At 45.8% G+C, this 15,014-nt stretch overlaps 1 pseudogene; it reads left to right on the forward strand.

Annotated features, from left to right (window-relative positions):
- Positions 1-15,014, forward strand: part of LOC135546668 (arf-GAP with Rho-GAP domain, ANK repeat and PH domain-containing protein 1-like) — a 95,870-nt pseudogene that overhangs the window by 20,249 nt on the left and 60,607 nt on the right.

The following is a 15,014-nucleotide window of genomic DNA, read 5'->3' on the forward strand; positions in this document are numbered from 1 at the left end:
GTTGGACATGCCAGGACAGGTGAGAGTGACTCTCCTCTTCTCTCTCTACCCCCCCTTTCTCTCCTAGTCAATATCTCTTTGGTTGTGTTAATGCTTTTCAAACTAGTGGCTGAGCCAACTAACGCTGAGAGCAGGAAGAGTTCATTTCTAGCAGAGAGTGTGTGTTTGTGTGTGTGTTTTCATTTGTGCCATCAGTAGTTAGACAGTGTAGCTGTGTACAGGGACAAGGAGTCATTAAGAAGTTGCTGATGTAGTAGTTTTTTGTCAGTGACTTTGACCCAGTGATTTTGTTATTGTAAGGACTGATTCAGGAAGGGAAGTAGATGTCACTTTGGGATGATAATATATTTTTGACGATCTCTCCTCCCTCTGTAATTCCACAGTTGGGCAATGAGTCAATTATATATTTCCCACAGACTTGCTGTGGTGGTTTCACAGTAGTGAATGAGTTGGCTTGAGTTAGGGCTGTTACGGTGACCGTATTACCGCCACACCGGTGGTTATGAGTCATGACTGCTGTCAAATTCCACGTGACTGTTTAGTCACGGTAATTAGGCATCTCCAAGCTCTGATGCTGCTGATGGTCATGAGTAGCCCAACAAACATCCTACCTGCCTGGTACTCAGAACTCTATTGTCCCTCTAATCACTCTGACATCAATGCAAACGTATTTTGAAAATCAAATCAAACACTTCATGAGAGCCCATGAGCTCATGTTACATAACATTTCTATAGGATATGCAATTGTGTGAAAAAACGACAGAGTGATGGCCTCTATTAAAAAGAGGAGGCTCCCATCAGCTTTCTGTAGGCTAGGCCTACTATATTTATTTCTCAAGTTTTAAGCACATTGCTTCTCTTTACAACAGGAGTAATCGCCTACCTGGCTGGCATGAAAATGAACCACGGGAAAAGTGTCAACTGCCCCTGTTTCGAGACAGGTGTATGTTCATGGTGCATCCTAAATCCAATAAACAGCATGAGCTGAACATCCAGAAAACATGATTTAGTGTAGATGTGCTAACAGTGAATAAACGATAAGCTATGAAAATAGAGTCGCACACTCTCTATATATAAACTCCCAGTAATTTAAAACAAATCAGTAAATCATCAATGTTCTGTGCCTTCTTCAGGGTAATGTGAATCAAAACAAATGTCACACAAATACTAAATAATATATGTAAAGAAGAATAGTCTGATGGGTGACAATATTAGCCTATCACTTGTGAATGATGTATTATCACTTGATGCCCAGCTTGTGTGCAGTAAGGCAGCTTTGCGACTATTTCAAATCCTAGACGCACACCTCATGTAGCCCAGGCCATAGGCCTATATGTTTTAATAAGGTTAGTATCATACCTCATGTAGCCCAGGCCATAGGCCTATATGTTTTAATAAGGTTAGTATCACACCTCATGTAGCCCAGGCCATAGGCCTATATGTTTTAATAAGGTTAGTATCACACCTCATGTAGCCCAGGCCATAGGCCTATATGTTTTGATAAGGTTTGTATCACAACTGAAGTGGCCAAATAACTTCTTAAAATGAAGCACATTAATCCGCTTTACAAGTGTAGAGCATAACTGGCATACATAAGGGGTGTAGAGCATAACTGGCAGAAATAAGGGGTGTAGAGCATAACTGGCAGACATAAGGGGTGTAGAGCATAACTGGCAGACATAAGGGGTGTAGAGCATAACTGGCAGACATAAGGGGTGTAGAGCATAACTGGCAGACATAAGGGGTGTAGAGCATAACTGGCAGACATAAGGGGTGTAGAGCATAACTGGCAGACATAAGCAGCGTGTGAGTTTCAAGTTTGGGGGAAGATCATTTTCACCATAGAAATGCACCTTTATAATAAAAGTATTACATACATAATCACATTTGTGGTCCCTTTTGAGAAGGGTGTTTTCCTGCTAATGGAACATTAGCGCTTACTGTCGTGTTCACATTGCTGTGCTAATAATGTAAAGAAATATCCTAATAGTTTATCAACATTTTAACATAAACATTCTCATCTGTTGCGTCAGGCCCATTGCTTAAAACTGTTTTTTTAAATTCTAGTGGTTGTATTCATTTGGGATCTATCGCATCCCACAACTGTCCCAGACTATGTTTGGAATATTTATTTCTCACATAGAATAGGTCAACTTTTGTACCATAGGGGATAGTAGATTGACATAGGTTAGTGCTTTTGCTATTCGTTAGGCCGACTCATCTTATTGGCTGACGAAAATTAAATGTGGACAGTTCTTCCAAAGTATTAAATAAGCGCCTCGGTATTGGATAAGAGGGACGCGTGCACTTGTAGCCTGTAAGAAAGACCCTATCAAGTGACTGAGAGCCAGGTACATGAGAGGTGCTTCGGTAAGCAGCCGGAGAAGGGAATTATAATTATTATATTCAGCCCGAGGGCACAACGGCCACTGGCCGCAAATGCCATGGATTTCTTTAGGGGCATTACGGCCACACAAAGGGGATGCAGCCGGGAAATTCGAGGCATTATCAAGTTCTTGTCAAATTGTGAATGAGAGACTGATGAAGTGTGTACAGCCTGATGAAGAGCTCATGCCTTTAATGAATTTTTTTTCATCATTAGAGTTGCATCATTCAGCCTTACAATGTATTAAAATCAAAACACATAGACCAACATTTTTATCACAACTGAAGTTACATAAATAACTCTAAATAAAGCAGATAGGAGGACCTGTTTGGTTGTTAACCGCTCAACATGTGAGCACTCCCTGATATAATTTGGAGAAAATATCCTTTCTATTTTAGCTATGTTCAATTGTATTCTTCATACTATAAAATAATATAAAATAATGCCATGGAATTCAAAGCAAATCTTGTCTGCTAAGTGAACTAGTGTAGCCCAAAGCCATTTGGCATAGCCAGATCAGGGCCAAACATAAGGATAACTCAGTATGCTGTTCTGTTCTTCTGAAATAGATTTTATTCACATCATTTTTATTTTTACCTGTTTATGTTAAAAAACTCACTGACTCTCTCTCTCACACACACACACACACACACACTGAATGGCACACCCTCACATGATCACACCTGTTAACCAGTGGGTGGGGTGTGTGCTGTTAAAAACACACTGCCTGCACACAAGCGACAAGATGGACATTTCACTTGGGGAACTTTTTAAATTGGACGGTTGTCATAGTAGCTGTTGTCATGAGCATGAGGTCCCTTTGGGACCAGAGAGATACAATAGTACCCCACTGAGACCTAGGCTTCCAGAGCTGTTTGGTAGATACATTATCCTGTGAGCTGTTTGGCAGATACATTATCCTGTGAGCTGTTTGGCAGATACATTATCCTGTGAGCTGTTTGGCAGATACATTATCCTGTGAGCTGTTTGGCAGATACATTATCCTGTGAGTCTCTCACCAGGGCCAGAGCATGGCAAGGCAGAGCCTAGTGTGCAAGACCGGGCCCGTATCCACAAACCATCTCAGAGCATGATCTAGGATCTGTCTTAATCTAGATCAACTATCCTACTCTGAGATGCGTTGTGGATACTGGCTGAGTGGATACTGGCTCAGAGCCTGGTGTGCCAGAGCAGGGACTCAGGGAGGGACTCGGTGTACCAGTGATGTCCTTTATCTGTGTTGTTAGAGACTAGGAGTGCTCACCTGCAGCCCCCAGTACACACTCTGGGCCCTGGCTGCCTGCTGTAGTGTTCTGCTGCAGCCCCCAGTACACACTCTGGGCCCTGGCTGCCTGCTGTATGGTTCTGCTGGAGTCCCCAGTACACACTCTGGGCCCTGGCTGCCTGCTGTATGGTTCTGCTGGAGTCCCCAGTACACACTCTGGGCCCTGGCTGCCTGCTGTATGGTTCTGCTGCAGTCCCCAGTACACACTCTGGGCCCTGGCATTCTGCTGTATGGTTCTGCTGCAGTCCCCAGTACACACTCTGGGCCCTGGCATTCTGCTGTATTCTGCTGGTTCTGCCCTGCAGCCCTGCAGCCCCCAGTACACACTCTGGGCCCTGGCATTCTGCTGTATGGTTCTGCTGCAGCCCCCAGTACACACTCTGGGCCCTGGCATTCTGCTGTATGGTTCTGCTGCAGCCCCCAGTACACACTCTGGGCCCTGGCTGCCTGCTGTAGGGTTCTGCTGCAGCCCCCAGTACACACTCTGGGCCCTGGCATTCTGCTGTATGGTTCTGCTGCAGCCCCCAGTACACACTCTGGGCCCTGGCATTCTGCTGTATGGTTCTGCTGCAGCCCCCAGTACACACTCTGGGCCCTGGCATTCTGCTGTAGGGTTCTGCTGGAGTCCCCAGTACACACTCTGGGCCCTGGCATTCTGCTGTATGGTTCTGCTGCAGCCCCCAGTACACACTCTGGGCCCTGGCATTCTGCGCTGTATGGTTCTGCTGCAGCCCCCAGTACACACTCTGGGCCCTGGCATTCTGCTGTATGGTTCTGCTACTGTCCCCAGTACACACTCTGGGCCCTGGCATTCTGCTGTATGGTTCTGCTGCAGTCCCCAGTACACACTCTGGGCCCTGGCATTCTGCTGTATGGTTCTGCTGCAGTCCCCAGTACACACTCTGGGCCCTGGCATTCTGCTGTATGGTTCTGCTGCAGTCCCCAGTACACACTCTGGGCCCTGGCATTCTGCTGTAGGGTTCTGCTGCAGCCCCCAGTACACACTCTGGGCCCTGGCATTCTGCTGTATGGTTCTGCTGCAGTCCCCAGTACACACTCTGGGCCCTGGGGACAAAGAGAAACCAGGCAGTTGGGTCTGTTGTAAATTAGGTGTGCTTGATTAGCATGTCTGTGGGGGGAGTGTGTAGGCGAGGACGGAAGGGGTCATTTGTTTCTGTAGCTTAACGACGTCTGTTGAACGGAAACAAAGAGGTTATATTTAGATCCCATACTACTTTTTTACATGTATTTTTATTTGACCTTTATTTATACAGAGTTTTTCTCATTGAGATAATATCAGTTTTCCAAGAGAGACCTGGTCCAATAGCAGCAAGGGAAACAATGCTTCAGACAAAACAACTTGCATACACTAACACAACATTAAACAAAACTATAAACACACATGCAGTACAATAAACATTTTACATTAAAAACACAAACATCTTGACTAAAAACAGCTCGTCTAAAAACAATTACCCTCTTCTAGGATATATACATCGATCAAGTGTTTAAACTCCACCAACAAAACTAGATCTTCACATTTTTTAAATGTTTGTTAGAGAATTCCAGGACCACGGTGCTGTAACTAAGTAAGTAAAACTATTTCTACCATGACCTGTTCTAATGTTTGGTTCTGTTAGAAGTAAATCAGAATGGGACCGTGATTGATATTTATTTACTGACCTGACTAAAAAAGAACAGAGATAAAATGGCATTTTTCCCAGTATGGCCTTATAATTCAGTGTATACCAGTGTTTAAGCCTACGCAAGGTCAATGCCGACCAGCCAACAGCGCTGTAGAGATTACAATGATGTGTTCGACGTTTCTGATTTTGTAATGAACCCGAGGGCTGCATGATGCACTGAATCAAGTGCTCTCAGGGTAGTGGTTGAGGCCTGCATATATATCACATCACTACAATCTAAAACTGACAGTAATGTACATAGTACCAGCTCCTTCCTAGCCTCAAAAGAAAAACTAGCCTTATGTCGGTAATAAAATCCTATTTTCAGTTTGAGCTTCCTTATCAAGTTCTCTACATGCACAGTGAAGCTCAGCTATTCTTCAAACCACACACCCAAATATTTGTACACTTTAACTTGCTCTATAGTGTGTCCAGCCAATTTATCAATGACATGATTTGGTACATGCCTGGCATTTGAAAATACCATGCAGTTTGTTTTACCCAAATTTAGAATTAGCTTTAAATCATACGGATTCTGTTGTATGATGTTAAATGCTCTTTGGGCATTTTCAAAAGCTAAAGATAAACTACTACTACTTGAATAAAGAACAGTATCATCTGCATAGAAATGAACATCCGCTGTTTTGATAAGATCCCCAATGTTTTTGATATACAAAATGAACAACAGTGGGTCCAAAATAGAACCTTGCGGAACACCTGAGCACACCTCTATGGACTCAGATTTACAACCATCCGCCATTACACATTGTGTACGATTTGATAGGTAATTTATAATCCAATCTAGAGCCTGACCAGTAATTCCACAACATTGTAACCTTTGCACTAACACAGCAGGGTCCACGTTGGCAAAAGCCTTCGACAAATCAATAAAAACACCTCCTCTCTCAGCCCCTCTCTCACCCCCTCTCCCAGCTCCTTTCTCACCTCCTCTCTCAGCCCCTCTCTCACCTCATCACCTCTCTCACCTCCTCTCCCAGCTCCTCTCTCACCTCCTCTCTCAGCCCCTCTCTCACCTCATCACCTCTCTCACCTCCTCTCTCAGCCCCTCTCTCACCTCCTCTCTCAGCCCCTCTCTCACCTCATCACCTCTCTTACCTCCTCTCTCAGCCCCTCTCTCAGCCCCTCTCTCACCTCATCACCTCTCTTACCTCCTCTCTCAACCCCTCTCTCACCTCCTCTCTCACCTCCTCACCTCATCACCTCTCTCAGCCCCTCTCTCACCTCCTCTCCCACCCCCTCTCTCACCTCCTTTCTCAGCCCCTCTCAGCCCCTCTCTCAGCCCCTCTCTCACCTCCTCTCCCACCTCCTCTCTCACCTCCTCTCTCAGCCCCTCTCATCACCTCTCTCAGCCCCTCTCTCACCTCCTCTCTCACCTCCTCTCTCAGCCCCTCTCTCATCACCTCTCTCATCACCTCTCTCATCACCTCTCCCACCTCCTCTCTCACCTCTTCTCCCACCTCCTCTCTCAGCCCCTCTCTCACCTCCTCTCTCAGCCCCTCTCATCACCTCTCTCAGCCCCTCTCTCACCTCCTCTCCCACCTCCTCTCTCACCTCCTCTCCCACCTCCTCTCTCAGCCCCTCTCTCACCTCCTCTCTCAGCCCCTCCCACCTCCTCTCTCAGCCCCTCTCTCACCTCCTCTCCCACCTCATCTCTCAGCCCCTCTCATCACCTCCTCTCTCCTGAGACCACCTCCTCCTGTCCGGTGCGTGTACATGTGTGTGCATGTCCCTCTGTCTGTCTTGTCAGTGCTTGACTTGGGAAGAGCTAACCAGAGCTGAGTCCTGACACCTCACATGTTCTACTGTTTGAACTCTGGCAGCTCTTATAGAATATCAGCTTAAACGTATTGTGACCTAAATATCAACAGTGCCGACACACATTTCAGTCCACGTCAAGCACTGCTTCTTGTTCTCTCTCTGTGTGACTGAGGGAGGGAGGGAGGGAGGGGGGGGTAGCAGGAAGAGAAAAGGGGAACACTGTCAGTTTCAACATTACACAACACTATCCGGGCCTGTGTATGGATAGCTGTTGCTGAAATTATTTAACCTCACAGTCTTATATTAAGACTGCTGATACATTTGTAGACTTTAATTTATCTCACATTGTGCAGTGTGGTGGATTTATTTGTATGTGGTGGAGAGATGGATGGAGATAGACTTGCCCGACGACTCAGACGGAAGGCTTCCACTGCTCTGTCGTTCGCTACATACTTCAGTCTGAGACATTGAAGTCGTTTGTGTTGACGTCGAAATGAGGGGCATTGTACAAAACCAAAGTCATCATCGGTTTCTGGGACCAATCAGGGGGTATAGAATGCATTTACATTCTGGAAATCGGCGGGGTGGTACTCCAATCCAGACTCACTGCGGAGAAGAAACATCCGTGGGCATGGCGTAGCGGTTGGCCCGGAGCAAGGAGTTTGGGTAACCAGGCAAGGGAGTGAATCATTTTGGGGAGTGTGAGGGGGGTCAAATGGTCTGGGCTGCTATGGTAACCAGTTGCCCTTCCAAGCCTCAGTGAGATTCCAAACGTCACACACTGGAACATTGACCACTAGTGTGTGTGTGTGCAGGCGTGTGTGTGCGCGGGCGTGTGTGTGCGCAGGCGTGCGTGTGTGTATGATGTAGAGGTATGTGATGTTTTGAGTGATAGTATGTCTCTCACTGGCCTCCCAGAGGCAGGTTTGGACATGATATGGAGAGTGGAGGAGAACACACAGCAGAACTCTATTCATGTCAGTTAGATTTCAAACGGCAGAGTTCTACACCAGGGTTCTGTTATGGTTAGAGTTGAGGTTAGGTCGGCTGAGGAGAGAGAGATATGCATATTACAGACTTCCGCATGCCTCTCCCTCTCTCGACACTTGATTTCAGTGTTATGTAGGGTGATACCAGGTTCTCTCTCTCGTGTGTGTGTGTGTGTGTGTGTGTGTGTGTGTGTGTGTGTGTGTGTGTGTGTGTGTGTGTGTGTGTGTGTGTGTGTGTGTGTGTGTGTGTGTGTGTGTGTGTGTGTGTGTGTGTGTGTGTGTGTGTGTGTGTGAGAGAGAAAAAAAAACCTGGTATCACCCTACACAACACTGAAATCAAGTGTCTGCTGTACGCAGATGACCTGGTGCTGCTGTCTCCCACTAAAGAGGGCTTATAGCAGCACCTAGATCATCTTCACAGGTTCTGTCAGACCTGGGCTCTGATGGTTAACCACAGGTTCTGTCAGACCTGGGCTCTGATCGTTAACCACAGGTTCTGTCAGACCTGGGCTCTGACCGTTAACCACAGGTTCTGTCAGACCTGGACTCTGACCGTTAACCACAGGTTCTGTCAGACCTGGGCTCTGACCGTTAACCACAGGTTCTGTCAGACCTGGGCTCTGATCGTTAACCACAGGTTCTGTCAGACCTGGGCTCTGACCGTTAACCACAGGTTCTGTCAGACCTGGGCTCTGACCGTTAACCACAGGTTCTGTCAGACCTGGGCTCTGATCGTTAACCACAGGTTCTGTCAGACCTGGGCTCTGACCGTTAACCACAGGTTCTGTCAGACCTGGGCTCTGATGGTTAACCACAGGTTCTGTCAGACCTGGGCTCTGATGGTTAACCACAGGTTCTGTCAGACCTGGGCTCTGATGGTTAACCACAGGTTCTGTCAGACCTGGGCTCTGACCGTTAACCACAGGTTCTGTCAGACCTGTGCTCTGATGGTTAACCACAGGTTCTGTCAGACCTGGGCTCTGACCGTTAACCACAGGTTCTGTCAGACCTGGGCTCTGATGGTTAACCACAGGTTCTGTTGGACCTGGGCTCTGACCGTTAACCACAGGTTCTGTCAGACCTGGGCTCTGATCGTTAACCTAAAAAAAATATATATATAATGATATTCCAAAAAAGGTCCGGAAATCAGGATGACAAATATAAATTCTATTTGGACACAGTTCTATTAGAACACACCAAAAACTACACGTATCTAGGACTAAATATCAGCAACACAGGTAGCTTTCACATGGCTGTGAATGAGCTGAGAGACAAAGCAAGAAGAACATTCTATGCCATTAAAAGGAACATCAACATCGAAATTCCAATTAGAATCTGGCTCAAAATGTTTCAATCAGTTATAGAACCAGTTGCTCTATATGGCAGTGAAGTATGGGGTCCACTCTCTATTAATGAATTTACCAAATGGGACAAACATCCAATTGAAATACTGCCTGCAGAGTTTGGCAAGACTGTATCGCAAGTGCAAATAAAAACTCCAAATAACGCATGTAGAGCAGAATTGTGCCAATACCCCCTCCTCATTCGAATAGAAAAAAAGAGCCATCAAATGTTAATTTTACTCAGACCTAAGAGAATATTTCATTCCCAAAATTATAATACAATACAAAGAATTTGAAACCTAAAAATCAAATATTTATTGGGTGAAAAGCCACATATGTGTCCACCTGCCACAACCTGTTTTGTCTTTCATACCACGTCATGTGTCTTCTCAGTCATGTTGACACTGGTCTACTACCACGTCATGTGTCTTCTCAGTCATGTTGACACTGGTCCACTACCACGTCATGTGTCTTCTCAGTCATGTTGACACTGGTCCACTACCACGTCATGTGTCTTCTCAGTCATGTTGACACTGGTCCACTACCACGTCATGTGTCTTCTCAGTCATGTTGACACTGGTCCACTACTACGTCATGTGTCTTCTCAGTCATGTTGACACTGGTCCACTACCACGTCATGTGTCTTCTCAGTCATGTTGACACTGGTCCACTACCACGTCATGTGTCTTCTCAGTCATGTTGACACTGGTCCACTACCACGTCATGTGTCTTCTCAGTCATGTTGACACTGGTCCACTACCACGTCATGTGTCTTCTCAGTCATGTTGACACTGGTCCACTACCATGTCATGTGTCTTCTCAGTCATGTTGACACTGGTCCACTACCACGTCATGTGTCTTCTCAGTCATGTTGACACTGGTCCACTACCATTGCTTTAATGTATTGTTGTTCTCATTAATATTGTTGTTGTAGTTGTTGTTAATGGTAATCCCATGTCCACTACTACTATTATTATTGCTGTTGGTCCCACCATTTATTTATATATAAATACACTGCTCCAAAAAAATAAGGGGAACACTTTGTAACAACACAATGTAACTCCAAGTCAATCTTACTTCTGTGAAATCAAACTGTCTACTTAGGAAGCAACACTGATTGACAAATTTCACATTCTGTTGTGCAAATGGAATAGAGAACAGGTGGAAATTATAGGCAATTAGCAAGACACCCCAATAAAGGAGTGGTTCTGCAGGTGGTGACCACAGACCACTTCTCAGTTCCTATGCTTCCTGGATGATATTTTGGTCACTTTTGAATGCTGGCGGTGCTTTCACACTAGTGGTAGCATGAGAGGGAGTCTACAACCCACACAAGTGGCTCAGGTAGTGCAGCTCAATCCAGGATGGCACATCAATGTGAGCTGTGGCAAGAATGTTTGCTGTGTCTGTCAGCGTAGTGTCCAGAGTATGGAGGCTCTGCCAGGAGACAGGCCAGTACATCAGGAGACATGGAGGAGGCTGTAGGGGGGCAACAACCCAGCAGCAGGACCGCTACCTCTGCCTTTGTGCAAGGAGGAGCAGGAGGAGCACTGCCAGAGCCCTGCAAAATGACCTCCAGCAGGCCACAAATGTGCATGTGTCTGCTCAAACGGTCAGAAACAGACTCCATGAGGGTGGTATGAGGGCCCGACGTCCACAGGTGGGGGTTGTGCTTACAGCCCAACACCGTGCAGGACGTTTGGCATTTGCCAGAGAACACCAAGATTGGCAAATTCGCCACTGGCGCCCTGTGCTCTTCACAGGTTCACACTGAGCACATGTGACAGACGTGACAGAGTCTGGAGATGCCGTGGACATCATGTCTCGCTCCATCCACCAACGCCACGTTGCACCCTAGACTGTCCAGGAGATGGCGGATGCTTTAGTCCAGGTCTGGGAGGAGATCCCTCAGGAGACCATCCGCCACCTCATCAGGAGCATGCCCAGGCGTTGTAGGGAGGTCATACAGGCACGTGGAGGCCACAAACACTACTGAGCCTCATTTTGACTTGTTTTAAGACATTACATCAAAGTTGGATCAGCCTGTAGTGTGGTTTTCCACTTTAATTTTGAGTGTGACTCCAAATCCAGACCTCCATGGGTTGATAAATTTGATTTCCATTGAAAATTTTTGTGTGATTTTTGTTGTCAGCACAATCAACTATGTAAAGAAAAATGTATTTAATAAGAATATTTCATTCATTCAGATCTAAGATGTGTTATTTTAGTGTTCCCTTTATTTTTTTGAGCAGTGTATATGTGTATTTTATATATAAATATTCATTTTTTATTTTGTTTTTCGATATGTATACTTTGACAATGTAAGTAATAATGAACTTACCATGTCAATTGAATTCATTGGGGGGGAGAGAGAGAGAGACTGGAGAGAGAGAGAGACTGGAGAGAGAGACTGGAGAGAGAGAGAGAGAGAGAGAGAGACTGGAGAGAGAGAGAAAGAGACTGGAGAGAGAGAAGAGTGAGAGAGAGACTGGAGAGAGAAGGAAAGAGACTGGAGAGAAAAGAGGATTGATAGACTCATGGCTGTTTTCTGTCTTCTACCGGCCCCTGGTGTCAACAGTAACATTGTGCCCCTCTCACTTCTTCTGTCATTCTTCTCTCCAGTGATGCTCCAGTCAATGAGCTGCACACAGAGCGAACTCCACCCCCCCCGCCTCGGACCAGGATACACAACACACCAGTCGACACGCAGCCTGCTCTGCCCATGAGAAGAGTCCCCCAGCCACCGCCTGAAATCAGTGAGCATACTGAACCCCTCCCATCCATCCTTAGCCACACCCATTAACTCCATGACCTCACCTCTCCCTGATTTAACCCAGCTCTTAACCCTTAACTCCTCCCCCACTTCACCCTTAACCCTACAATCTACTAACTACTCCACCGCTTCACACCTGACCCTTAACCCTGCAATATAGTAACTCCTCCCACTCTCTTCTACATGTTTTTTCTATTGCTATGTTGTTAATAGTGGTCAGCTGATGTTGGGATGTCAAACAGATGTCACTCTGTTTGAACTTTTCATGTCATTGATCATAACCTATTGCTGAAAAAACTTAGTGGATTTGCTCCCTCTGCCTTGAGAGTTACATAATTAATAGAACACAGACAGTTTTGGTAATGGAAGCCTTTCTTATGCAAATTCTGTTGGGTACGGTGTTCCGCAAGGCAGCCGGCTAGGGCCATTATTGTTTTGTGACCTTCCACTGACCTTGAATAAAGCCTGTGTGTCTACGTACACTGATGACTCAGCAGTATACACATCAGCTGCAACAGTCAAATAAATGACAACCTTAACATAGAACTCCAGTCAGTTCTAAAATGGGTAACTAGCAACAGGTTTAACATAGTTACCCATTCCAGAACTGACTGGAGCTCTATTTATTTTATTTAACTAGGCAAGTCAGTTAAGAACAAATTCTTATTTTCAATGACGGCCTAGGAACAGTGGGTTAACTGCCTGTTCAGGGGCAGAACAGGCAGCTCGGGGGTTTGAACTTGCAACCTTCCGGTTACTAGTCCAACACTCTAACCACTAGGCTACCCTGCCGCTCTATGTTAAACCTATTGTTAGTTACCCATTCTAAAACTGACTGGAGCTATAACAACAGGTTTAACATAGAGCTCCAGTCAGTTGTAGAATGGGTAACTAACAATAGGTTTAACATAGAGCTCCAGTCAGTTGTAGAATGGGTAACTAACAACAGATTTAACATAGAGCTCCAGGCAGTTCTAGAATGGGTAACTAACAACAGGTTTAACACAGAGCTCCAATCAGTTCAAGAATGGTAACTAGCAACAGGTTTAACATAGAACTCCAGTCAGTTCTAGAATGGTAACTAACAACAGGTTTAACATAGAACTCCGATTGGGTAACTAACAATAGGCTGGTGTTAAATATCTCAACCTAAAAACACAATTTTTTGTGACAAGTCGCTCACTCAACGCTAAACGTCATTTAGATCTATTAGATAATAATGTGGCTCTTGAGCAAGTTGAGGAAACTACATTTCTGGGTGTAACCCTAGATAGCAAGCTGTCATGGTCAAAACATATAGACTCTATGTTTGCTAAAATGGGAAGCGGTCTGTCCATGACAGGGCGTTTCTCTGCCTTGACACCTCAATCAACCAGACAGGTCCTAGTTTGGTCACTTATGGACTACTGCCCAGCTGTGTGGTCATGTGTAGTTTCACCTGGACTACTGCCCAGCTGTGAGGTCATGTGTAGTTTCACCTGGACTACTGCCCAGCTGTGAGGTCATGTGTAGTTTCACCTGGACTACTGCCCAGCTGTGTGGTCATGTGTAGTTTCACCTGGATTACTGCCCAGCTGTGAGGTCATGTGTAGTTTCACCTGGACTACTGCCCAGCTGTGAGGTCATGTGTAGTTTAACCTGGACTACTGCCCAGCTGTGAGGTCATGTGTAGTTTCACCTGGACTACTGCCCAGCTGTGAGGTCATGTGTAGTTTAACCTGGACTACTGCCCAGCTGTGTGGTCATGTGTAGTTTCACCTGGACTACTGCCCAGCTGTGAGGTCATGTGTAGTTTCACCTGGACTACTGCCCAGCTGTGAGGTCATGTGTAGTTTCACCTGGACTACTGCCCAGCTGTGAGGTCATGTGTAGTTTCACCTGGACTACTGCCCAGCTGTGAGGTCATGTGTAGTTTAACCTGGACTACTGTCCAGCTGTGAGGTCATGTGTAGTTTCACCTGGACTACTGCCCAGCTGTGTGGTCATGTGTAGTTTCACCTGGACTACTGCCCAGCTGTGTGGTCATGTGTAGTTTCACCTGGACTACTGTCCAGCTGTGAGGTCATGTGTAATTTCACCTGGACTACTGCCCAGCTGTGAGGTCATGTGCGGCAAAAAAGGACAGACAGTAGGTAAGTTGGTCCAGAACAAAGCAGCACGTTTTGCACTTAGATGTACACAGAGAGAACATGTTCGTAACAAAGTTGAGGAGAGATTGACTGCATAACTATTGGTCTTTGTGCGAGGCGTTGAAGGTACAGAACTGTCTGTTCAAGCAGTTTCACACACAGTCAGTACAACACAAGACATGCAACCAGAGGTCTCTTCACAGTCCCCAGGTCCAGAACAGAGGCTGGGAAATGCACAGAATGAAATAGAGACATTTTTTTTATTTTTTTTTACTTTACTAGGCAAGTCAGTTAAGAACAAATTCTTATTTTCAATGATGGCCTAGGAACAGTGGGTTAACTGCCTGTTCAGGGGCAGAACGACAGATTTGTACCTTGTCAGCTCGGGGGTTTGAACTTGCAACCTTCCGGTTACTAGTCCAACACTCTAAACACTAGGCTACCCTGTCGCTCTATGTTAAACCTATTGTTCGTTACCCATTCTAAAACTGACTGGAGCTCTAACAACAGATTTAACATAGAGCTCCAGGCAGTTCTAGAATGGGTAACTAACAACAGGTTTAACATAGAACTCCAGTCAGTTCTAGAATTGTAACTAACAACAGGTTTAACATAGAGCTCCAGTCAGTTCTAGAATGGGTAACT

Source organism: Oncorhynchus masou, chromosome 9, assembly GCF_036934945.1.
Source record: "Oncorhynchus masou masou isolate Uvic2021 chromosome 9, UVic_Omas_1.1, whole genome shotgun sequence".
Classification (NCBI taxonomy): Eukaryota; Metazoa; Chordata; class Actinopteri; order Salmoniformes; family Salmonidae; genus Oncorhynchus; species Oncorhynchus masou.